Source organism: Mus caroli, unplaced genomic scaffold, assembly GCF_978045245.1.
Source record: "Mus caroli unplaced genomic scaffold, Mus_caroli_1 scaffold_5, whole genome shotgun sequence".
Classification (NCBI taxonomy): domain Eukaryota; kingdom Metazoa; phylum Chordata; class Mammalia; order Rodentia; family Muridae; genus Mus; species Mus caroli.
In genome coordinates, this window is record NW_028227260.1 from 18,021,729 (window position 1) to 18,047,761 (window position 26,033).

General features: G+C 40.1%; 1 pseudogene; it reads right to left on the reverse strand.

Annotated features, from left to right (window-relative positions):
- Positions 1–811: 811 nt before the first annotated feature.
- Positions 812–24,379, reverse strand: LOC110288153 (tumor necrosis factor receptor superfamily member 19L-like; annotated as a pseudogene).
- Between the last annotated feature and the right edge of the window lie 1,654 nt (positions 24,380–26,033).

Here is a 26,033-nt window from a genome sequence, read left to right on the forward strand (position 1 = left end):
AACAATTATTTAATCCTAACCAATAATTTATGAGCTGATTGTGAAGACATGCAGAGCACATTACCAGTAAAAAAACAAATGAAGCGGCTACACTTAGACCAATCACAGAATATTAATTTTTCTAGCTATAATTATAAATTAAAAAGCACTTTGTCATTAGCTAAATGCAATAATCATGATTACAAAGAATTTTCTTAGGACAAAACCATCTATCAACATTTTCACCCCAAAACCATGAGGCTGCAGACTCCCTTTCTTAAAAAAACAGTTATCACAGCAGGGGTCTTCCTGCTGTGCCTGATCCTGGCTAAAGCTTGTGGCCACTCTCTTAAAAAAATGGAAGATAAAGTTTTAGCCATCATTTATTTTCCCACATGAAACACAGAACATTCAGTCATTCAGACGACTAGACATGAACATACATGAATTGAACACGTGAACAGACCGGTGCACCAGACATTAGACAAGACCTTAGGCAAAAACACAAAGAGGGCAGAGAACTTCTTCGGTAGGGCCCAGAGAGAATAAAGCAGGGTGTCCCCGATTCTCTCTGTCTCTGGGAGAGTTTCAAAAAATCCATTTTCCTCCCGCCTGATTCAGTTTCCAACTGAGGCCAATCCACCTGATTATTAAATCCAAACCCTTTTATTTCTCTCGCCTAAAAAGCAGATTCTGGAAGCTGTGGCCAACTGCCTGTTACGTTCCTAGATCCTGTATCACAGCTGGACCTGAGTGGATCCAGTGCGAGTCACCCCTGTTCCAGCTCAGATTGTACCATACCTATTGCTTCTCGTGTTCCTGTATGAATTTTCTATCGGTGGAGCTCCCTATCAGCAGTGTTTCTTCCAACATCCTCTGCCATTCCCAGTTCCCACGTTGGTTCGCCAAATTGTTGGGGCCGGCCTATTGCTTTCATGTCCAGCTTTGAGCCTGGGAGGCATCTTGGAGCTGAAAGAGAAGAGGGAATCTAGGCAGGTAGAGAAATAATGGAACCAAGACAAGCTAGTCTGCTCAAGGTTCAACTGTTTAATAATAAAATCTGTGCTTATAAAGAGGGGAGCTCATCTCCAGTCACGCCAAGTTTCTTGTGAAGTTGTCAGAACAGCCTTTTAGCAGAAACTCACCAAATTCACAGTTTGCAATTAACTCAGGAAAATCTTGGAGAACCGGTTCAGCCTTAGTCAGGTGGCAGGCAGTGTCACACCAATGGAGAGGGATGAGAAGCAGCAGAGCATGTGGCCCCGCCTCAGTGGGAATGGTCTGAACCAGCCTGCCTAGGCTGATGAAGGTTACACATGGGCACAGGGGGAAAATTCCTGAACAGAACAACAACAGCTTATACTGTAAGACTAAGAATCACCAATTGAGACTTCAAAAAATTGAAAAGCTTCTGTAAGGCAAAGGGCACTCTAAATAGGACAAAAAAGGCAACCAACAGATTGCAGAAAGGTCCTTCCCAATCCTACACTGAATAGAGGGCTAATATTCAATATATACTACAAACTCAAGAAGTTAGACTCCAGAAAATAAAATAACCATATTAAAAATGGAATAAAGAGCTAAACAAAGAATTTTCAACTGAGGAATATTGAATGGCAGAGAAGCACCTAAAGAAATGTTCATCAACATTAGTCATCAGTGAAATGCAAATCAAAACAACTCTGAGATTCCTTCTTACACCAGTCAGAATGGATAAAATGAAAAACTCAGGTGACTGTGTATGCTGGTGAGGATGTGGAGAAAGATGAACACTGAGACATTGCTGGTGGGATTGCAAGCTGGTACAACCAATCTGGAAATCAGTTTTGCAGTTCCTTAGAAAATTGTACATAGTAGTACCTGAAGACCCAGCTGTACCTCTCCTGGGTATATACAGAGAAGATGCTCCTAAAAGTAATAATTCCTTATTCCTTATTACATGCTCCACTATGTTCATAGCAACCTTATTTGTAATATTCAGAAGCTGGAAAGAACCCAGATGTTCTCCAACAGAGGAATGGATACAGAAAATGTAGTACATTTACACAACGAATTACTACTCAGCTATTAAAAACAATGAATTCATGAAATTCTTAAGCAAATGGGTAGAACTAGAAAATATCATCCTGAGTGAGGTAACATAGTCACAAAAGTATACAGATGGCATGCACTCACTGATAAGTGGATATTAGCCCAAATGCTCAGAATACCCAGGTTACAATTCACAGACCACATGAAGCTCAAGAAGAAGGAAGACCAAAGTGTGGGTGCTTCAGACCTTCTTAGGATAGATAAAATACTCACAGTAGTAAATATAGAGATAACGTGTTGAGCAGAGACAAAAGGAAAGGCCACCCAGAGACTGTCCCAACTGGGGATTCATCCCATATACAGTTACCAAACCCAGACACTATTGTGGATCCCAATAGGTGCATGCTGAAAGGAGCAAGATATGGTTGTCTCATGATAGGACCTGCCAGAGTCTTCCAAATACAAAGGTGGATGTTTGTAGCCAGCCTTTGGACTGAGCATGGGGTCCCCAATAGTGGAGTTAGAGAAAGTACTGAAGGAGTTGAAATGGTTTGCACTTCCATAGGAAGAACAATATCCACCAACCAGACCCCCCTAGAACTCCCAGGGACTAAGCCATTAACAAATGTGTATACATGGCTCAGCTTCATATGTAGCAGAGGAGGCCTTGTCATGGATCACAGGGAGTATTGATCCTTGGTCCTATGAAGGCTCAATAGATGCCCAAGTGTAGCAGAATCGAGGGTAGTGAGGTGGGAGTGGGTGGGTGGATGGAAGAACACCATCATAGAAGCTACGGGAAAGAGAGGATGTGATAGGGTGTTTCCAGGAAGGAGGTAAACTGGGAAAGTGGATAATAATTGTAATGTAAATAAAGAAAATATCCAATTAAAAAATCAAAGAAGTAGCAGATTCAGGGCAGGCAGATGCGTTAATACCATTCTGTAGGCATCACCATAATAGACAGTCCCATGTGAGCCATGAAGGTCAATTCCCAGCAAGCAGCAAAAACAGGCAAGATAATGTCACTAATGGGAGGGCAGGAAAGTCAAGCTCTCCCCACAAGAGAACTCACCCCAGAATCTGCAAAGAGCTGGAGAGGTCCTGGGAACTCTGTGTGCTATCCTCCCTCAACATCACAGTCAGTATCTAGGGATAAGCCCCGGTTTAGAACCCAAGTATTCTGCCCCTAGTACAGGGTGCTTTGCTACCCTTTCCATTTATAGGGCCTGCCAGAAGAAAGAGTCACATCCAGGGTCCAGGATATGGGCAAGAGTGGATAGTTCCCAAGGCACGAGCTAGGGACTAGGTACAGATACCACTTCTCCACCAAATCTGACCCCTAAGGGACTGAGGACTCCTATGATGTGTTCAGGACAAGCACAGGGTTACAGCAACCTGCATGAAAGTAACCGGGGTTTCAGGGTTAGAGTGGGTTCTTGATCTCCTGCTCATGTGCTGTGCTGCAGGGTGCATCTTTGATCGGGTGGAAGGTCCCACCTCTAGGACTTGGCCTTTTCTGTTTTATCTGCTAGGCCTTTGCATCTTGGTTCTCAGTCTCAGCTGTAGCTCTCCCTCCTGCAGGAAGCCTTCAGAACCTGCCAGGACAGGGCAGAGTGTCTAATTCTAGACAGCCCATCAGAAGACCAGTTTGCTTTCACTTAGCCAGACAACATAGTGGTTCTAATACCCACAGACAAGATGGTAATCTTGCTCTGACATCCTGGCTTGACACTAGCCTTGGGAGCCATGGATGCAGTAGGATAAGGGGGGAAGCAGGAGTGGTGGCAGCGGCTGCCTCAGGAGACAGCAGCACATCTGGCCAATTCTGGGTACAACAGGAGCATCAGGCGTCAGAGAGTGAGGCCAGGACCTTCACAATGTGGAAGTTGTGGTGATGTATGAAGATGTGAGGTATGTTTTGGGATGCCTCCAACAGCCTGAGTACAGGCCTGTGGCTTTTCTGTATCAGCTGTTTGCTGTGATATTCTTTCAACAGCTCCTCCAGGGCTTCTGAATTCTTTTTCTTCTCTGTGACCAGGCACACCAGGACTCCAATTGTGTCCTCATTGTCATCCTCTGTCCTATAGGCTGGATTGATCTCACTGCCTCCTCCACATGTGTTGGGCCTGCCTTCCTTTTGGGCTGTGCAATGGTAGCCCCTCCACTTGAGCAGGTTGCACACCAGTATTCCCAGAAGCCCCATGAGATAAAAGGCAGGAAAGTTGGCAATCACTGCATACTGGGCAGCTGACTCCTCAGGACTGCCTGCCTGAATGCCATGGCCAGGCTGCAGAGGTTTACCATTGCTACTGGCACCTGTTGCCACTTCGACGCCATGAAAGATCTACCGTCCTAACTCAAGCTGACAGCACCAGTTTTGCTCCATGTCCAATGCAGCACCCAGGCGCCTGCTAATTGATCACTCAATGCCTGCAACAAACCACGTGTGCCTTTTGAATGCATCCAATTCTTCCATTCTTATCTCCTTGTACAAAGATCAAGGCAGAGTGGATCAAGGACCTCAACATAAAACTAGATATGCTGAATCTAACAGAAGATAACGTGGGAAAAACCTTGAGACAAAAAAGCACATGAGAAAATTTCCTGACAAAAACACCAATGGTTCAGGCTCTAAGATCAACCACACATGAATGGTATCTCATAAAATTAAAATGCTTCTAAATGTTTCTATAAGGGAAAGGACACTGTCAATAGGACAAAATTGCAACCATATATACAATAGAGGGCTATTGTCTAATATATACAAAGATCTCAATAAGTTCGATTCCAGAGAAACAAATAACCCTATTAAAAATGTGGTACAAACCTAAACAAAGGATTCTCAAATAAGGATTCTCAAATGTCTGAGAAGCTTCTCAAAAAAAAAAAAAAAAAAAAAAAAAAGATCAACATCCCAAGTCATCAGGGCAATGCAAATCAAAATGACCCTGAAACCACTTCACATCAGACAGAATGGCTAATTTAAAACCTCAGGTGACAGCAGATTCTGTCTAGGATATGGAGACAGAGGAAAACTCCTTCATTTCTGGTGGAATTGCAAGCTGGTACAATCACTCTGGAAAACAGTTTGGTGGTTCCTCAGAAAATTGCAAATAGTTCTACCTGAGAACCCAACTATACCATTCCTGTGCATATTCCATGCTCCAATATGTAACATGGACACATTCTCCACTATGTTCATAGCAGCCATATTTATAATATCCAAAAGCTGGACACATCCAAGCGGCCCCTCAATGAAAAGAATGGATACAGAAAATGTGATACATTTACACATGGATTACTACTCAGCCATTAAAGCAAGGACTTCATGCAATTCACAGGCAAATGAATTGAACTAGAAAATATCATCCTGAGTGAAGTAACACAGTCTCAAAAGAACAAACATGGTATTGTTGGAGTCCACCACAAAGACCACAGAGACTGAGATCTCTGTATGTTGCAAGAGCTTTTATATTGGTCCAATGCATTGCTCCCCAGCACCCCCCCCCCAGCACTCAAGCAAGAGGAGACGCTAAACAAACAAAGAACCCCCATTTTTATAACTTGTCCGGGCAGATTTAGGCAACAGGGATAGCTGGATTATTCTAATTGGTATAGCAAGTAATCCTTTCTGGCATTGGTTGATTTGGCCCAGTCCCTCACTCTGCCTGCCCTTATGTTTTTTCTCAGCATTGTTTAGTCAGCCAGCTTCCTTATATGGCTCTGCACTTGGCCTGCTAGTATAGTTTGGAAAGTCCCTTCAGAGGGGGAAGAGGCTGGGTGTTCTTGAATTTATTTTGGATTCTACAGTACTTACTCACAGATAAGTGGATTTTAGGCCAAAAGCTTGGAATACACACAATAAAACTCACAGACCATATGAAGTTTAAGAAGAAGGAAAACCAAAGTGTGGATGCTTCATTCCTACCTACAAGAGGATACAAAAGAGGATACAAAATGATCATGGGAGGTAGAGGAAAGGAGGGACCTGGGAAGGAGAGAAGAGGGGAAACAAATTGGGGGCTTGAATCAGGTGTGGGATGAGACGGCAGGGAGAAGTACAGAGGGTCAAGAAATTGGACTGAGTTGTGAAGCACTGGAGAATGGGGAACTAGTGTTGGCCCCCAGAAAGTCCCAGATGCCCGGGAAACCAGAGTTTCCCAGTATTCAAAAGGAATGTCATTACCTAAAATACGCAACAAAGGGAACAGAGAGAGACACTATACAGTGGTCTCTGGTTGAAGGACGGGGCCACACACCCATCTCAAAAATTTAAACCTGAATTGTTCTGGTCTAAAGGAAATACAGTGACAAAGAGTAGAACAGAGACTGAAAAAAAAGGCCATCCAGAGACTGTCCTGCCTTGGAATCTACACCACCTGTAGGCACCAAACCCAGACCCTATTGTTGATGCCATGAATTGCTTGCTGACAGGAGCCTGGTATATTTGTCCCCTGAGAGGCTCTGCTAATGCCCGGCCAATACAGATGCAGACGCTTGCAGGTAACCACTGGACTGAGAACAGGGACCACAATGGAAGAATTAGGAGGAGGATTGAAAAATCTAAAGGCGTTTGAAACCCCATAAGAAGTACAGTAATATCAAGCAACGAGATACTCCAGATCTCCCAGGGTCTAAACCACCAACTAAAGAGTATACATGGAGGGACCCATGACTCCAGCTGCATATGTAGCAAAGGATTACCTTAGCTGGCACCAATAAGATGGAAGGCCTTGGTCTGTTAGAGGCTTAATGCCCCAGCATAGAATGATGCTTGGGCACTATGGTGGGTGTGAGTATGTGGGTGGCAGAGCAACCTTATATAGGCAGGGAAAGAAGGGATGTGATAGTGGTATTTTAGAAGGGAAACTGGAACTGGGGACAACATTTAACATGTAAATAAATAAATAGCCAATAAAAAAGGAAAAAAAAGAAAATCTTATAACAACATAAGTATTGCATATAATTCATATTTTTCAACCGATTTACAGGGTCACTCAACCACCTTACATATATCTTCTGATTTATATTCTACCTTTCCTGATTTATTAGCATCAGTGTAAAATGTAGGGGATAGAAACTGGAGCTCCTATTCTATGAGGGAGAGTCCAATTTGTTCATTTTTTGTACTGAAGCCACATGCCTTTAGGGTATTTGTTGTTAATCTCTCCCAAGAATTTACTGCCAATGATCATCTTGTCTCCATAATGAGACAATCCCTGCATTAGCAAAGGGTACAAGTATTTCAGTTGGATCCAATCAAGCTAACTGCCAAAGTCTCATTTCTTTTATCATCTATTCAGAAACTTTTCTCTGTAGGCATTTCATTTCTTACTATGTTTATGTCCTAAAAATAGTTTTATGTTTTTTAAAAAAATAGTTTTTAAAAATAGTTATTTTTTTTAAAATAGTTTTATTTTTTATTTATTTCTTACTATGTTTATGTCCTAAAAATCCAATCTAAGATATAACCTTCCCTCTGTATAAGAATTCCTGTATGTGATTGAGTAGAAGACAACATAACTAAGAGGCAGTCTATCTTTAAATCTTTATGATCTAGATGTGCACTCTGTCATTTCCTTCCTACCAGAGCTACTTTCTCACCTCTACTGATAATTTCCTTGGGGTATTTAAATTTGTATAGCCTTATAAATTTCAAATAATCTGCTTACCTCTTGAATAGCCAACTCAGTTGCAGGCTTTAGCCAATTACAATCTCCTATTAGCTCTTTAAAATAAGTAAGTGTCCTTGATTGTTCATTTTAATTTGCACCTTTTTGGTCTAACCTTGTTTAGACATAATCTATATCCAAGAAAATTAGTAGAACCCCTCCTTTGGAATTTTTCAGGCATAATTTTTCCATCTAGCAACATAATTATTTTTGTCTGCATTAGACATTATTTCCTATATCAGCCAATAGGACATAATTCATGTAATGATAAATAATGAATTAATGAAATGTTTTTATGAATCTCCAGTGGGGGTTGTACAAAATATTGAAACAAGGTAGGGCTTCCTTGTTATAGGCCTTTCAAATGATAACTTTTTATTGGACAAGTTTTATTCAAGATAGGTATTGAGAATGCAACCTTTCCTTATCATGTTCATGTAGAGCAAATGTGAAAAATCAATCACTATGATAGGCCATTCCTTAGACAGCAATTTAGGCAATGGGATTCTAGGTTGCAGAGACTCTATTGGCTGAATAATCTTATTAATTGCTCTGAGAACTTTTAACATCCTCCATTTGCCAGACTTCTTTTTAATGAAAAATACAGGAGAATTGCATGGAGTGGTGCACTCATCTATTTGCTGAGCCTCCAGTCGCACCTGGAATAGCTGTTTCAGTGTCTGTAATTTTTTTTTCCATAGTTCATTGTTAAATACAAATTGGTTGGCCAGCTAAGCACCTGAATCCTAAGGGTGTTGTTCTTTTATCAGCAGTGGCTCCTTGATGCTAATCAAGCTGAACTGTCAGCCCCTTCTGTGTATTTTTGATGGAAAGCATGGCTAGGCTGTAACTATTTTTAATACTATTCCTTAAGTAATAAGCTTTTTTTCTTATTTAGGAACCTGACTAATTTTGTGGTCAATCTCTGAAACTGAAGTGATATTAATTTCTATTTTCCACTGTTGTGCCAGAACTCTTTCCCATAAGTTTATGCCTATATCAACATGTATGCCTTAATTTTCCTATCTGATCTTCAGGTCTTGTACATTTAAGCCCTCTGATGGTTTGCTTTATTTGGGACAAAGTCCCAACTCTTTGAGTTTGGATGTCTACTTCTTGAAATTAACATCCTGTAGGCAAATATTTTTGAGAGTTAATGGTGATATCTGCTTCAGTGTCGTACATTCCTTCAATTTCAATATCGGTTACTAATATTCTTTGTTTGGACCTTTGATCCTCTACAGAACTTTGCCAAAATATTTGATTTTGGCCTCATTTTATGTTTTTTAAATTGTATATAGAATTTGCCTCATACTTATTATCTGGTCTCCCAATGTCTGCTTTCAGAGAAGTGATGTTTAATTGTCCTGTGGAAGAAAACTTTCCCTTTATGGCATTAAAGCCTTCAAGAGGCCCCCCTGCAAGGTTTTGTTTTTTTGCTAAAGTGTTTACCCATTTTCTGTTGCTGATCTATATTCAAAAGTAGAAGGTCTGCCTTTACCACATTTTTTTTTTTTTTACATATCCCAAGTGGTATAAGCTGCCTTTTGAGATTAATTTGATTTTCTCTTCAGTTCATTTTAAAATGATACTGCTCACCACAATTAAACATTTGAAATTTTGGTTTGTTTTTTTTTGTGCCAAGATTACAAAAGAGAGAGAGAGAGAGAGAGAGAGAGAGAGAGACCACCAGGTATCACAACTCTGATGCAAAAACATGAGAGGCTTTATTCTAGCCCAAGCTTCAGCCACAAACAAAGAGGATAGGAGTGTGACTCCATGTTTAAGAGAAGGAGGTTTAAAAAAAGGAAGACAAAAAAAAAAAAAAACACAAGCAGGAGAATCCAAGCCTTGGGCATTACCTAAGAGATTAAAAAAATGTTGGTTTTTAAGCTAGTTGGTTTATAGTATCTGGTTAAACTACAAGGAAGGAGCCTACATCAAAGAAGTGAATCTTGACCTGGGAAAGATATGTTTTCATAGCCCACTAAGCTAGCTGTAGCTTCTGTGTGTATTTTGCTACTTGTAAGGACAGTTCATGATTTTTCTCAGACCTCAATAGTGGGGACCATGTCTCTCTAAAGGCAAGTTAACTTAGAATGGAGTCTTAAGAGCAAAGTGGATTTTATTCTGCTACTTCACTGCCTTCTGTCTCAATTCCTCTAGTGGCAGCTTCTGCTATTAAAAAAAAAGTCATATCAGATGAACAAGGTCTAACATTAACTGTATATCTAATCTACCCATCTATTGATGCTAGCCTTACTTCAATGTCCTGATTCCATCTTTGCATTCATCATTCATATTTTCAAAAGCTAATGTAACTTTCTTGCAGATGGACCCCATGTATTTCTTTCTACACCAGAAGTCAACCTTTGCAAAACTCTAGGTATAGTTTCCTTTAGATCTTGCATAACTTGAGAAAATTATTCAAGTCTTTTTCCTGTGATCTTGTGCCAGGTATTTCAGGCTGCCAAGTGACACAATGTCAAGGTTTCTTCATCTTATTCAGCTTCTACCTCTATCTCACCAAAACAACCCACAGTAAGCAGCCAATCTTTAGAAATATTGCTAGCTCTGGCTTTCTTTTGTCATGATATCTCTTCACCTCATCTCTCCACCATGAGAACCATTTTAAATGTTACCCCAGTCCTAATGTTGCTTTATTCCTTATCCTTCTAGTCTTCAGGGATTATTTTATTTTTAATAGCCCAAGAAGTCTGAAATTGCTTTGTAAACAGTGAATGATTTGTTATGCTTTCTTTAAAATTTCTCAGTTTTAACACCTCCATAGGTTGCCTTTTGAATCCCTGATCCTAATCTGCTAGTCTTTGTTGTTTACTAACTGGATAAACTAAAGTTTGTTTTTTAAACAACCTTTGGTTGGATTTTTCTAATTTTATCTTCTGTCTCCACCTGAGTATTTCCCTAATTGATATTTTAAGTTCCTCCCTTATGGCCTGTGCCCATTCTTCATATCCCTCTTTATTTTTTTAATATATTTTTATTACGTATTTTCCTCAATTACAATTCCAATGCTATCCCAAAAGACCCCCATACCCTGCCCCCCACTTCTCTACCCACCCATTCCCATTTTTTGGCCCTGGCGTTTCCCTGTACTGGGGCATATAAATTTTACGTGTCCAATGGGCCTCTCTTTCCAGTGATGGCCCACTAGGCCATCTTTTGATACATACGCAGCTAGAGTCAAGAGCTCTGGTGTACTGGTTAGTTCATAATGTTGTTGCACATACAGGGTTGCAGCTCTCTTTAGCTCCTTGGATACTTTCTCTAGCTCCTCCATTGGCTGCCCTGTGATCTACCCAATAGCTGACTGTGAGCATCCACTTATGTGTTTGCTAGGCCCTGGCCTAGTGTCACAAGAGACAGTTATATCAGGGTTCTTTCAGCAAAAGCTTGCTAGTGGATGCAGTGGTGTCATCGTTTGGAGGCGAATTATGGGATGGATCCCTGGATATGGCAGTCTCTAGATGGTCCATCCTTTTGTCTCAGCTCCAAACTTTGTCTCTGTAACTCCTTCCATGGGTGATTGTTTCCAATTCTAAGAAGGGGCAAAGTGTCCACACTTTGGTCTTCCTTCTTCAGTCTCATCTGTTTTGTAAATTGTATCTTATATCTCAGTATACTAAGTTTCTGGGCTAATATCCACTTATCAGTGAGTACATATCATTTGAGTTCTTTTGTGATTGTGTTACCTCACTCAGGATGATGCCCTCCAGGTCCAACCATTTGCCTAGGATTTTCATAAATTCATTCTTTTTAATAGTTGATTAGTACTCGATTGTGTGAATGTACCACATTTTTTGTATCCATTCCTCTGTTGAGGGGCATCTGGGTTCTTTCCAGCTTCTGGCTATTATAAAAAAGGCTCCTATGAACAGAGTGGAGCATGTGTCCTTCCTTTTTGTCTTACCGGTTGGGGCATCTTCTGAATATATGCCAAGGAGAGGTATTGCAGGATCCTACGGTAGTACTATGTCCAATTTTCTGAGGAACCACCAGACTGACTTCCAGAGTGGTTGTACAAGCTTGCAATCCCATGTACAATGGAGGAGTGTTCCTGTTTCTCCACAACCTCGCCAGCATCTGCTGTCACCTGAATTTTTGATCTTAGCCATTCTGACTGGTGTGATATGGAATCTCAGGGTTGTTTTGAGTTGCATTTCTTTGATGATTAAGGATGTTGAACATTTTTTCAGGTGCTTCTCAGCCATTCAGTATTCCTCAGGTGAGAATTCTTTGTTTAGCTCTGAGCCCCATTTTTAATGGGGTTATTTAATTTTCTGGAGTCCAACCTCTTGAGTTCTTTATATATATATTGGACATTAATCCCCTATCTGATTTAAGATAGGTAAAGATCCTTTCCCAATTTGTTGGTGGCCTTTTTGTCTTATTGACGGTCTTTGCCTTGCAGAAGATTTGCAGTTTTATGAGGTCCCATTTGTCAAACCTCGATCTTACAGCACAAGTCATTGCTGTTCTATACAGGAATTTTTCCCCTGTGCCCATATCTTCGAGGCTTTTCCCCACTTTCTCCTCTATAAGTTTCAGTGTCTCTGGTTTTATGTGAAGTTCCTTGATACACTTAGATTTGACCTTAGTACAAGTAGAATTCCCATTCTTCTACATGATAACAACCAGTTGTGCCAGCACCATTCGTTGAAAATTCTTTCTTTCTTCCACTGGATGGTTTTAGCCCCCCTATCGAAGATCAAGTGACCATAGGTGTGTGGGTTTATTTCTGGGTTTTCAATTCTATTCCACTGGTATACTTGTCTGTCACTATACCTGTACAATGCAGTTTTTATCACAATGGCTCTGTAGTAAAGATTTAGGTTAGGCATGGTGATTCCACCAGAGGTTTTTTTTATCCTTGAGAAGAGTTTTTGCTATCCTAGGTTTTTTGTTATTCCAGATGAATTTGCAGATTGCTCTTTCTAGTTCGTTGAAGAATTGAGTTGGGATTTTGATGGGGATTGCATTGAATCTGTAGATTGCTTTTGGCAAGATAGCCATTTTTACAATGTTGATACTGCCAATCCATGAGTATGGGATTTCCATCTTCTGAGATCTTCTTTAATTTCTTTCTTCAGAGACTTGTAGTTCTTATCATACAGATCTTTCACTTCTTTAGTTAGAGTCAGGCCAGGATGTTTTATGTTATTTGTGACTATTGAGAAGGGTGTAGTTTCCCTAATTTCTTTCTCAGCCTGTTTATTCTTTGTGTAGAGAAAGGCCATTGACTTGTTTGAGTTAATTTCATATCCAGCTACTTCACTGAAGCTGTTTATCAGGTTTAGGAATTCTCTGGTGGAATTTTTAGGGTCATTTATATATACTATCATATCATATGCAAAAAGTGATATTTTGACTTCTACTTTTCCAATTTGTATCCCCTTGATCTCCTTTTGTTGTCGAATTGCTCTGGCTAGGACTTCAAGTACTATGTTGAATAGGTAGGGAGAAAGTGGACAGCCTTTTCTAGTCCCTGATTTTAGTGGGATTGCTTCAAGCTTCTCACCATTTACTTTGATGTTGGCTACTGGTTTGCTTTAGATTGCATTTATCATGGTTAGGTATGGACCTTTAATTCCTGATCTTTCCAAGTTTTTTTTATCATGAATGGTTTTTGGATCTTGTCGAATGCTTTCTCCATATCTAAGGAGATGATCATGTGGTTTTTGTCTTTGAGTTTGTTTATATGATGGATTGAGGATTTTTGCATTGATAATCATAAGGGAATTGGTCTGTAATACTCTATCTTTATTGGATCTTTCTGTGGTTTAGGTATCAGAGTAATTGTGTCTTCATAGAATGAGTTGGGTAGAGTACCTTCTACTTCTATTTTGTGGAATAGTTTGTGCAGAAGTGGAATTAGATCTTCTTTGAAGGTTTGATAGAACTCTGCACTAAACCCATCTGGTCCTGGGCTTTTTTGTGGGTTGTGAGACTATTAATGACTGCTTCTATTTCTTTAGGGGATATGGGAGAGTATAGATCGTTAACTTGATCCAGATTTATCTTTGGTACCTGCTATCTGTTTAGAAATTTGTCCATTTCGTCCAGGTTTTCCAGTTTTGTTGAGTATTGATTTTGGTCGAAGGATCTGATGGTGTTTTGGATTTCTTCAGGATCTTTTGTTATGTCTCCCTTTTCATTTCTAATTTTGTTAATTAGGATGCTCTCCCTGTGCCCTCTAGTGAGTCAGGGTAAGGGTTTATCTATCTTGTTGATTTTCTCAAAGAATCAACTCCTCTTTGGTTGATTCTTTGAATAGGTCTTCTTGTTTCCACTTGGTTGATTTTGCCCCTGAGTTTGATTATTTCCTGCTGTCTATTCCTTTTGGGTGAATTTTCTTCCTTTTTTTCTAGGGCTTTTAGAAATGTTTTCAAGCTGCTAGTGTGTGCTCTCTCTAGTTTCTTCTTGGAGGCACTCAGAGCTATGAGTTTCCCTCCTAGAAATGCTTTCATTGTATCTGATAAGTTTGGGTATGTTATGGCTTCATTTTCATTAAACTCTAAAAAGTCTCTAATTTCTTTCTTTATTCCTTCCTTTAGCAAGGTATCATTGAGAAGAGTGTTGTTCATTTTCCATGTGAATGTTGGCTTTCCATTATTTATGTTGTTATTGAAGATCAGTCTCAGTCCATGGTGGTTTGATAGAATGTATGGGACAATTTCAATATTTTTGTATCTGATGAGGCCTGTTTTTTGACCAATTATATGGTCAATTGTGGAGAAGGTCCCGGAGGTCCTGAGAAGAATGTATATCCTTTTGTTTTAGGATAAAATGTTCTGTAGATATCTGTTAAGTCCATTTGTTTCATAACATCTGTTAGTTTCACTGTGTCCTTTTTAGTTTCTGTTTCTGAGATCTGTCCATGGATGAAAGTGGTGTGTTGAAGTCTCCCACTATTATTGTGTGAGGTGCAATTTGTGCTTTTAACTTTACTAAAGTTTCTTTAATGAATGTTGCTGCCCTTGCATTTGGAGCATAGATATTCAGAATTGAGAGTTCCTATTGAAGGATTTTATCTTTGATGAGTATGAAGTGTCCCTCCTTGTCTTTTTTGAAAACATTGGGTTGGAAGTCAATTTTATTCAAAATTAGAATGGCTACTCCACCTTGTTTCTTCAGACCATTTGCTTGGAAAATTGTTTTCCAGCCTTTCACTCTGAGGTAGTGTCTGTCTTTTTCCCTGAGGTGGGTTTTCTGTAATCATCAAAACCTTGGGTCCTGTTTGTGTAGCAAGGCTGTTAGTCTATGTCTTTTTTGGGGGGAATTGAGTCCATTGATATTAAGAGATATTAAGGAAAAGTAATTGTTGCTTTCTATTATTTTTCTTGTTAGTGTTGGCATTCTGTTCTTGTGACTGTCTTCTTTTTGGTTTGCTGAGGGATTACTTTCTTGCTTTTTCTAGGGTGTGGTTTCCATCCTTGTATTGTTTTTTTTTTTTTTCTGTTATTATCCTTTGAAGGGCTGGATTCTTGGAAAGATAATGTGTGAATTTGGTTTTGTCGTGGAATACTTTGGTTTCTCCATCTATGCTAATTGAGAGTTTGGTTGGGTATAATAGCCTGGGATGGCATTTGTGTTCTCTTAGTGTCTGTATAACATCTCTCCAGGATCTTCTGGCTTTCATAGTCTCTGGTGAAAAGTCTGGTGTAATTGTGATAGGCCTTCTTTATATGTTACTTGACCTTTTACCCTTACTGCTTTTATTATTCTAACTTTATTTATTGCATTTGTTGTTCTGATTATTATGTGTCTGGAGGAAATTCTTTTCTGGTCCAGTCTATTTGGAGTTCTGTAGGCTTCTTGTATATTCATGGGCATGTCTTTCTTTAGGTTTGGGACGTTTTCTTCTATAATTTGCTGGCCTTTTAAGTTGAAAATCTTCATTTTCATCTACTCCTATTATCTGTAGGTTTGGTCTTCTCATTGTGTCCTGGATTTCCTGGATGTTTTGAGTTAGGATCTTTTTGGATTTTGTATTTTTTTTGATTGTTGCGCCAATGTTCTCTATGGAGTCTTCTGCACCTGAGATTCTCTCTTCCATCTCTCTTTTTTTTTTTTATTACGTATTTTCCTCAATTACATTTCCAATGCTATCCCAAAAGTCCCCCATACACCCCACCAATTCCTTACCCACCCATTCCCATTTTTTTGGCCTGGTGTTCCCCTGTACTGGGGCATATAAAGTTTGCATGTCCAATGGGCCTCTCTTTCCAGTGATTGCCGACTAGGCCATCTTTTTTTATTAATTTTTAATATTTTTTATTACATATTTTCCTCAATTACATTTCCAATGCTATCCCAAAAGTCCCCCATACCGCCCCCCAATTCCCTACCCACCCATTCCCATTCTTTTGGCCCTGGCATTCCCCTATCTTGGGGCATATAAAGTTTGCAACTCCAATGGGCCTCTCTTTCCAGTGATGGCCGACTAGGCCATCTTTCGATACATATGCAGCTAGAGACAAGAGCTCCGGGGTACTGGTTAGTTCATCATGTTGTTCCAACTATAGGGTTGCAGATCCCTTTAGCTCCTTGGGTACTTTCTCTAGCTTCTCCATTGGGAGCCCTGTGATACATCCAATAGCTGAATGTGAGCATCCACTCCTGTGTTTGCTAGGCCCCGGCATAGTCTCACAAGAGACAGCTATATTTGGGTCCTTTCAGCAAAATCTTGCTAGTGTATGCAATTGTGTCAGCGTTTGGAAGCTGATTATGGGGTGGAACCCTGGATACGGCAATCTCTAGATGGTCCATCCTTTCATCACAGCTCGAAACTTTGTCTCTGTAACTCCTTCCATGGGTGATTTGTTCCCAATTCTAAGAAGGGGCATATTGTCCACATTTTGGTCTTCATTCTTCTTGAGTTTCATGCGTTTAGCAAATTGTATCTTATATCTTGGGTATCCTAAGTTTTGGGCTAATATCCACTTATCAGTGAATACATATTGTGTGAGTTCCTTTGTGATTGTGTTACCTCACTCAAGATGATGCCCTCCAGGTCCATCCATTTGGCTAGGAATTTCATAAATTCATTCTTTTTAATAGCTGAGTAGTACTCCATTGTGTAAATGTACCATAATTTCTGTATCCATTGCTCTGTTGAGGGGCATCTGGGTTATTTCCAGCTTCTGGCTATTATAAATAGGGCTGCTATGAACATAGTGGAGCATGTGTCCTTCTTACCAGTAGTGACATCTTCTGGATATATGCCCAGGAGAGGTATTGCTGGATTCTCCGGTAGTACTATGTCCAATTTTCTGAGGAACCGCCAGACTGATTTCCAGGGTACTTGTACAAGCTTTCAATCCCACCAACAATGGAGGAGTGTTCCTCTTTCTCAACATCCTCGCTAGCATCTGGTGTCACCTGAATTTTTGATGTTAGCCATTCCTACTGGTGTGAGGTGGAATATCAGGGTTGTTTTGATTTGCATTTCCCTGATGATTAAGGATGTTGAACATTTTTCCAGGTGCTTCTCTGCCTTTCGGTATTCCTCAGGTGAGAATTCTTTGTTCAGTTCTGAGCCCCATTTTTTTAATGGGGTTATTTGACTTTCTGGAGTGCACCTTCTTGAGTTCTTTATATATATTGGATATTAGTCCCTTATCTGATTTAGGATAGGTAAAGATCCTTTCCCAATCTGTTGGTGGTTTTTTTGTCTTATTGATGGTGTCTTTAGCCTTGCAGAAGCTTTGCAGTTTCATGAGGTCCCACTTGTCAATTGTCAATCTTACAGCACAAGCCATTGCTCTTCTATTCAAGAATTTTTCCCCTGTGCCCATATCTTCAAGGCTTTTCCCCACTTTCTCCTCTATAAGTTTCAGTGTTCTGGTTTTATGTGAAGTTCCTTGATCCACTTAGACTTGACCTTAGTACAAGGAGATAGGAATGGATCGATTCGCATTCTTCTACATGATAACAACCAGTTGTGCCAGCACCATTTGTTGAAAATGCTGTCTTTCTTCCTCTGGATGGTTTTAGCTCCCTTGTCGAAGATCAAGTGACCGTAGGTGTGTGGGTTCATATCTGGGTCTTCAATTCTATTCCATTGGTCTATTTGTCTGTCACTATACCAGTACCTCGCCGTTTTTATCACAATTGCTCTGTAGTAAAGCTTTAGGTCCAGCATGGTGATTCCACCAGAGGTTCTTTTATCCTTGAGAAGAGTTTTTGCTATCCTAGGTTTTTTGTTATTCCAGATGAATTTGCAGATTGCACTTTCTAATTCGTTGAAGTATTGAGTTGGAATTTTGATGGGGATTGCATTGAATCTGTAGATTGCTTTTGGCACGATAGCCATTTTTACAATGTTGATCCTGCCAATCCATGAGCATGGGAGATCTTTCCATCTTCTGAGATCTTCTATAATTTCTTTCTTCAGAGACTTGAAGTTTTTATTATACAGATCTTACACTTCCTTAGTTAGAGTCACGCGAAGATATTTTATATTATTTGTGACTATTGAGAAGGGTGTTGTTTCCCTAATTTCTTTCTCAGCCTGTTTATTCTTTGTGTAGAGAAAGGCCATTGATTTGTTTGAGTTAATTTTATATCCAGCTACTTCACCGAAGCTGTTTATCAGGTTTAGGTGTTCTCTGGTGGAATTTTTAGGGTCACCTATATACTATCATATCATCTGCAAAAATTGATATTTTGAGTTCATCTTTTCCAATTTGTATCCCTTTGATCTCCTTTTGTTGTTGAATTGCTCTGGCTAGGACTTCAAGTACAATGTTGAATAGGTATTGAGAAAGTGGACAGCCTTGTCTAGTCCCCGATTTTAGAGGGATTGCTTCAAGTTTCTCACCATTTACTTTGATGTTGGCTACTGGTTTGCTGTAGATTGCTTTTATCATGTTGAGGTATGGGCCTTGAATTCCTGATCTTTCCAAGAGTTTTATCATGAATGGGTGTTGGATCTTGTCAAATGCTTTTTCCGCATCTAACGATATGACCATGTGGTTTTTGTCTTTGAGTTTGTTTATATACTGGATTATGTTGATGGATTTCTGTATATTGAACAATCCCTGCATCCCTGGGATGAAACCTACTTGGTCAGGATGGATGATTGTTTTGATGTGTTCTTGGATTTGGTTAGCAAGAACTTTATTGAGGATTTTTCCATCAATATTCATAAGGGATATTGGTCTGAAGTTTTCGATCTTTGTTGGGTCTTTTTGTGGTTTAGGTATCAGAGTAATTGTGGCTTCATAAAATGAGTTGGGTAGAGTACCTTTTGTTTCTATTTTGTGGAATAGTTTGTGAAGAACTGCGATTAGATCTTCTTTGAAGGTCTGATAGAACTCTGCACTAAACCCATCTGGTCCTGGGCTTTTTTTGGTTGGGAGACTATTAATGGCTGCTTCTATTTCTTTGGGGGATATAGGGCTGTTTAGATCATTAACCTGATCTTGATTCAACCTTGGTACCTGGTATCTGTCTAGGAACTTCTCCATTTCATCCAGGTTCTCCAATTTTGTTGAGTATAGCCTTTGGTAGAAGGATCTGATGGTGTTTTGGATGTCTTCAGGATCTGTTGTTATGTCTCCTTTTTCATTTCTGATTTTGTTAATTAGAATGCTTTCCCTGTGCCCTCTAGTGAGTCTGGCTAAGGGTTTATCTATCTTGTTGATTTTCTCAAAGAACCAGCTCCTTGATTGGTTGATTCTTTGGATAGTTCTTCTTGTTTCCACTTGATTGATTTTGCCCCTGAGTTTGATTATTTCCTGCTGTCTACTCCTCTTGGGTGAATTTGCTTCCTTTAGTTCTAGTGCTTTTAGGTGTGTTGCCAAGCTGCTAATGTGTGCTCTCTCTAGTTTCTTTTTGGAGGCACTCAGAGCTATGAGTTTTCCTCTTAGAAATGCTTTCATTGTGTCCCATATGTTTGGGTATGTTGTGGCTTCATTTTCATTGAACTCTAAAAAGTCCTTAATTTCTTTCTTTATTCCTTCCTTGACCAAGGTATCATTGAGAAGAGTGTTGTTCAGTTTCCACGTGAATGTTGGCTTTCTATTATTTATTTTGTTATTGAAGATCAGCCTTAGTCCATGGTGATCTGATAGGATGCATGGGACAATTTCAATATTTTTGTATCTGTTGAGGCCTGTTTTGTGACCAATTATGTGGTCAATTTTGGATAAGGTACCATGAGGTGCTTAGAAGAAGGTATATCCTTTTGTTTTAGGGTAAAATGTTCTGTAGATATCTGCCAGATTCATGTGATTCATAACTTCTGTTAGTTTCACTGTGTCCCTGTTTAGTTTCTGTTTCCATGATCTGTCCATTGGTGAAAGTGGTGTGTTGAAGTCTCCCACTATTATTGTATTAGGTGCAATGTGTGCTTTGAGATTTACTAAAATTTCTTTAATGAATGAGGCTGCCTTTGTTTTTGGAGCATAGATATTCAGGATTGATAGTTCCTCTTGGAGGATTTTACCTTTGATGAGTATGAAGTGCCCCTCCCTGTCTTTTTTGATGACTTTGGGTTGGAAGTCAGTCTTATCAGATATTAGAATGGCTACTCCAGTTTGTTTCTTCATACCATTTGCTTGGAAAATTGTTTTTCAGCCTTTCATTCTGAGGTAGTGTCTATCTTTTTCTCTGAGATGAGTTTCCTGTAAGCAGCAAAATGTTGGGTCTTGTTTGTGTAGCCAGTTTGTTAGTCTATGTCTTTTTATCGGGGAGTTGAGTCCATTGATATTAAGAGATATTAAGGAAAAGTAATTGTTGTTTCCTGTTATTTTTGTTGTTAAAGTTGGCATTCTGTTCTTGTGGCTGTCTTCTTTTAGGTTTGTTGAGGGATTACCTTCTTGTTGTTTCTAGGGCGTGGTTCCCATCCTTGTATTGGTTTTTTTCTGTTATTATCCTTTGAAGGGCTGGATTCCTGGAGAGATAATGTGTGAATTTGGTTTTGTCGTGGAATACTTTGGTTTTTCCATCTATGTTAATTGAGAGTTTGGCTGGGTATAGTAGCCTGGGCTGGAATTTGTGTTCTTTTAGTGTGTGTATAACATCTGTCCAGGGTCTTCTGGCTTTCATAGTCTCTGGTGAAAAGCCTGGTGTAATTCTGATAGGCTTGCCTTTATATGTTACTTGGCCTTTTTCTCTTACTGCTTTTAGTATTCTATCTTTATTTAGTGCATTTGTCGTTCTGATTATTATGTGTCGGGAGGTATTTCTTTTCTGGTCCAGCCTATTTGGAGTTCTGTAGGCTTCTTGCATGTTCATGGGCATCTCTTTCTTTAGATTTGCGAAGTTTTCTTCTATAATTTTGTTGAAGATGTTTGCTGGTCCTTTGAGTTGAAAATCTTCATTCTCATCCACTCCTATTATCCGTAGGTTTGGTCTTCCCATTTTGTCCTGTATTTCCTGGATGTTTTAAGTTAGGATCTTTTTGCATTTTCCATTTTCCTTGATTGTTGTGCCGATGTTCTCTATGGAATCTTCTGTACCTGAGATTCTCTCTTCCATCTCTTTTATTCTGTTGCTGATGCTCGCATCTATGGTTCCAGATTTCTTTCCTAGTGTTTCTATCTCCAGTGTTGCCTCATTTTGGGTTTTCTTTATTGTGTCTACTTCCCTTTTTAGGTCTAGTATGGTTTTGTTCATTTCCATCTTCTGATTGGATGTGTTTTCCTGTTTTTCTTTAAGGTTTTATAACTCTTTAGCCATGTTTTCCTGTAGTTCTTTAAGTGAGTTATTAAAGTCCTTCTTGATGTCCTCTACCATCATCATGAGATATGCTTTTAAATCCAGGTCTAGCTTTTCATGTGTGTTGGGGTGCCCTGGACTGGGCGAAGTGGGAGTGCTGGGTTCTGATGATGGTGAGTGGTCTTGGTTTCTGTTAGTAAGATTCTTACGTTTACCTCTCGCCATCTGGTAATCTCTGGAGTTGTTATAGTTGTCTCTGTTCAGAGGTTGTTCTTCTGGTGATTCTGAGTACCATCTGTCAGCAGACCTGGGAGACAGGCTCTCTCCTCTGAGTTTCAGTGGTTAGAGCACTCTCTGCTGACAAGCTTTCCTCTTAAAGGGAAGGTGTACAGATATCTGGTGTTTGGACCTCCTCCTGGCCGAAGAAGAAGCAGGAAACAGGAACTTTCCCAGATGCTGTGTTGCTTTGGCAGGTCACAGAAGCTGTCAGCTTCTGTGGTGCACACTCTCACTTGTGCAGACTAAGTTCCTAAGTTCGGTGGAGTCCTGGATCCAAGATGTGCTCCCTGCTCCTGAGGCAGAGGGCTCCTGTGCAGGGCAGACCACTGTCTTCCAGCTGGGAGGGTGCCGGATGTATGGGGCCCCAAAAGGGTGCTGCCTCAGCGGCTCTGTGGCTCCCGCCTGTCCCAGAAGCTGTCTGCCTCTGTGGTCCTCACTCTCACCTGTGCAGACTAAGTTTGGTGGAGTCCTGGAGCCAAGATGGAGCTCCCTGCAGGGTGGACCACTGTCCTCCGGCTGGGTGGGTGCCGGATGTCTGCGGCCCCAAAAGCTCTTCCATCTCTTGTATTCTGTTGCTGATGGTCGTATCTATGGTTCGAGATTTCTTTCCTAGGGTTTCTATCTCCAGGGTTGACTCACTTTGGGTTTTCTTTATTGTGTCTACTTCCCTTCTTAGGTCTTGGATGGTTTTATTCACTTCCATCACCTGTTTGGTTGTGTTTACCTACAATTCTTTAAGGAATTTTGTGCTTCCTTTTTAAGGTCTACTACCTGTTTAGGAGTGTTTTCCTGTATTTCTTTAAGTGAGTTATTAAATCCTTTTTGATGTCCTCTACCATCATCATGAGATATGCTTTTAAATCTGGGTCTAGCTTTTTGGGTGTGTTGGGGTGCCCCTGACTGGGTGGGGTGGGAGTGCTGGGTTCTGATGATGGTGAATGGTCTTGGTTTCTGTTAGTAAGATTCTTACCTTTGCCTTTCGCCATCTGGCAATCTCTGGAGTTAGTTGTTATAGTTGTCTCTGGTTAGATCTTGTTCCTCAGGTGATTATGTTAGCCTCTATCAGTAGACCTGGGAGACTAGCTCTCTCCTTAGTTTCAGTGGTCAGAGTACTCTCTGCAGGCAAGCTCTCCTCTTGTAGGGAAAGTGCCCAGATATCTGCCGTTCGAACCTGCCTCCTGGCAGAAGTTGTGTTTCACTCACCGGAGGTCTTAAGATCCCATGGAGGGTCCAGTGAGGACCTTGAGGTGCCCGTAGACTGTCTGCCCAAGGTACCCCGGTTTATTGTGTTTCTTATCCTAAGTATCTAATGTATATTATTTATTTATTCATTTATTTATTTAATGCTTTAAAAATTTATTTGTGTAAAACTCATTAAATTGCAGGTGAAAAATCAGTTAAGAATGTAAAGCTAAGAAACCTATCTAGGAAAGCATCTTACCTTGGCCCACAAAGATCTGTAAATGTAGAACAGGATGCACTAGTCTGAACAGCTCTTAAGATCATGGCAGACCTTCACATGGTGACCTCTTCATCACATTGATTTAATAATGTAGGTCATGGCCTTGATTTGTGTTTACTAGGCATTTACAATTCCTTATAATAGGCTACACTGTAATGAATTAACTCAGGAACATTTTTGCATGTGTATACTTTTAATGTGGGAAATTGTACCTTTTAACATCAATTAAATTTTATTATGAAGAGTAGATTTTTAGTTTTTTCACATTCGGGAATAATTATGATTTTTTTTTTTTACTATAAACATTAAATCCTAGTTCCTAGTAATTTCCCGAGGGATTTAAGGTGAGAGAAGCATATATTCCCAAATCTTTAAAGTCTATACATTCATGTTCCAGTTTAAAGGAATTATTTTAATGAAATGTGATACCCTCATTCATGTTTGAAATCTTTTATTTATGTATTTATTTTGTATTTATTTATTTATTATTACATATTTTCTTTATTTACATTTTAAATGTTGTCTCTTTTCCTAGTTTCCCTTCTGAAAATCCCCTATGCCCTCTCTACTTCCCCTGCTCTGCAACCCACCCACTCCCTTTCCTGGCCCTGGCATTCCACTATACTGGGGCATAGAACCTTCATAGGACCTAGGACCTATCCTTCCATTGATGACCAACTAAGCCATCCTTTGCTTCATATGCAGCTAGAGCCACAAGTCCCACCATGTGTTTTCTTTGATTGGTGGTTTAGTCCCAAGGAGATCTGAGGATACTGGTTAGTTCATATTGATTTTCCTCCTATGGGGCTGTAAAACCCTTAGGCTCCTTGGGTATTTTCTCTAGCTGCTTCATTGGGGATTCTGTGCTCAGGTTAATGGATGACTGTGAGCATCAATTTCTGTATTTTCCAGGCACTAGCAGAGCCTCTCAGGAGACAGCATTATTAGGCTCCTGTCAGCAAGCTCTTGTTGGCATCTGCCATAGGGTCTGGGTTTGGTGGTTATTTATGGAATAGATCCCCAAGTGGAGCAGTCTCTGGATGGTCATTCAATCAGCCTCTTCTCTGAAATTTGTCTTTGTAACTCTTTCCATGAGTATTTTGTTCCCCCTTCTAAGAATGATTCTATAATTCTTATTACCTGATCTGGAAGTACTTGGATCTCTGTCTACCTCTTGTGTTACATGAATATAGGTAGGTTTGGGAGTGTGTTTCTGTTGCTTTATGGTGACGTTCTTGATAAATCTGTGGTCAAATCCAGTGTACATTTTGCCTTTTCAAACTATCAAGTACAGAGTTGTGTCATAAGGAAATGTGATGTTTTCTTCTGTATAATTGCCTAGGCCCTGAACTGTGGAGATTGTCTAGGTGTATGATTCAGGACACTTACTAAGCAACTTAGTTGAATAAATGCATGACCATAAGTAGGTCAAGAAGTGTGGGGATATCTCTGAAACCAGAACACCTTTGCAGGAGAAAAATTGCCTAAGCAATGTGTGCATTGAGAGATAGGTATCAGAATATCCAAGGCCTGGTGCAAAATCAAGTCTCATGGAGCATGACAGAGAAATCCTGTAAAGGAATTTATGTCTGCTGGCCAAAGCCACGGAATATGAGAATGGCATTGTGCCAAAGATATTATGGGGATCACCATCATGCAAATGAGTTCTTTTTATCAGTGCTCCCATAGAGAGGATTTAGGAGTATGAAGGTGTCACAGACATGCTTGTTTCTTATGGATCCACCAGGAAAATGTAGTATAGAATATATATTAACAGAGCTACTAGTGTGAGTGTTCTGATGGTACACGCCAGTAAGATGAGGTCAAGATCACCAGAGAAATCATATGTGATCTGCTCATACACAGCCTGGCCATGATGTATATGGCTTATTCTTGTAAGCCTGGGTTTGGCCTTGGTAGATAAAGTTCTGTGAAACTAACAAGGTAACTAAAAACTAAAATCAAAAACACATAAACAAACAAAAAGAAAACATGGTGACAAACACAAGTAAACAGGGTAGTATGGAACAAGCTAATGCAAGATGCCAACCATCAGAACTGATTAGGAAAGTCTGGTATCTGAGGTAAATGATGAAGCCTAGACCTGAACATACAGAGAAGGAACCAATAGTATTGATTAAATGGGACATTTTCAGAGTCTATGTGTATAGAGATAATTCTTAAGGACAGGAAAAATGTTAATGTTCCTGGTTGTGAGGGCATTACTGCACTGTATAGGTATGTAATTGAAGCCTCCAGAGCTATGGCCCAGAGATATGGGACAGAGGGCAGAGGGAGAGAAGTTCCTACACAGGCAAGAGTCTTTAGTCTGGTATGTGGCTGGAGCACAGGAAGGCCTTCTGACAGGAGATTAGGCACGGCCTATTAGGAGAAAGCCTATCCCAACATCCCAGCACAGCAGGCCTTGATGAACAGAGACAGTCTATTGTTTTAGAGATTTATTGTAGAAAGGCAGGGGGAAAGTAGAAGGTAAGAAAAGAGAGAGAGTGACCATGGCCATGAGAAGAGAAGGGAGAAAAGGAGAAAGAGAAGAAAGAGGGAGAGAGCAAGAGGGGAGAGCAATGTGGGGCCAAGCAGACCCTCTTATAGTGGGCCTGTTATCTTCTTGTTGCTAGGTAAATGAGAGGAGTCTAGCCTGAAGATAAGAATCTAGGGACATAGTCTAAAGGACTGTTAGCAACATGCTTCTCCTGCGGGGTTTATGGGGGCGGTAACTTAGACAGGAGCCAGGCGTCCAGTAGACATGAGGAAATGCCTTCTGTCCCAGGTAGATGGGAATTACCACCACCAGGTACCAGGGTTCTACACCTCAGCTTAACTGGAGACCAGACTGTCTGTGCATAGCCCATTGCCTCACACTGGTGTAACTATTCTAGTATCTAATGAAAAGGACCTTCAAC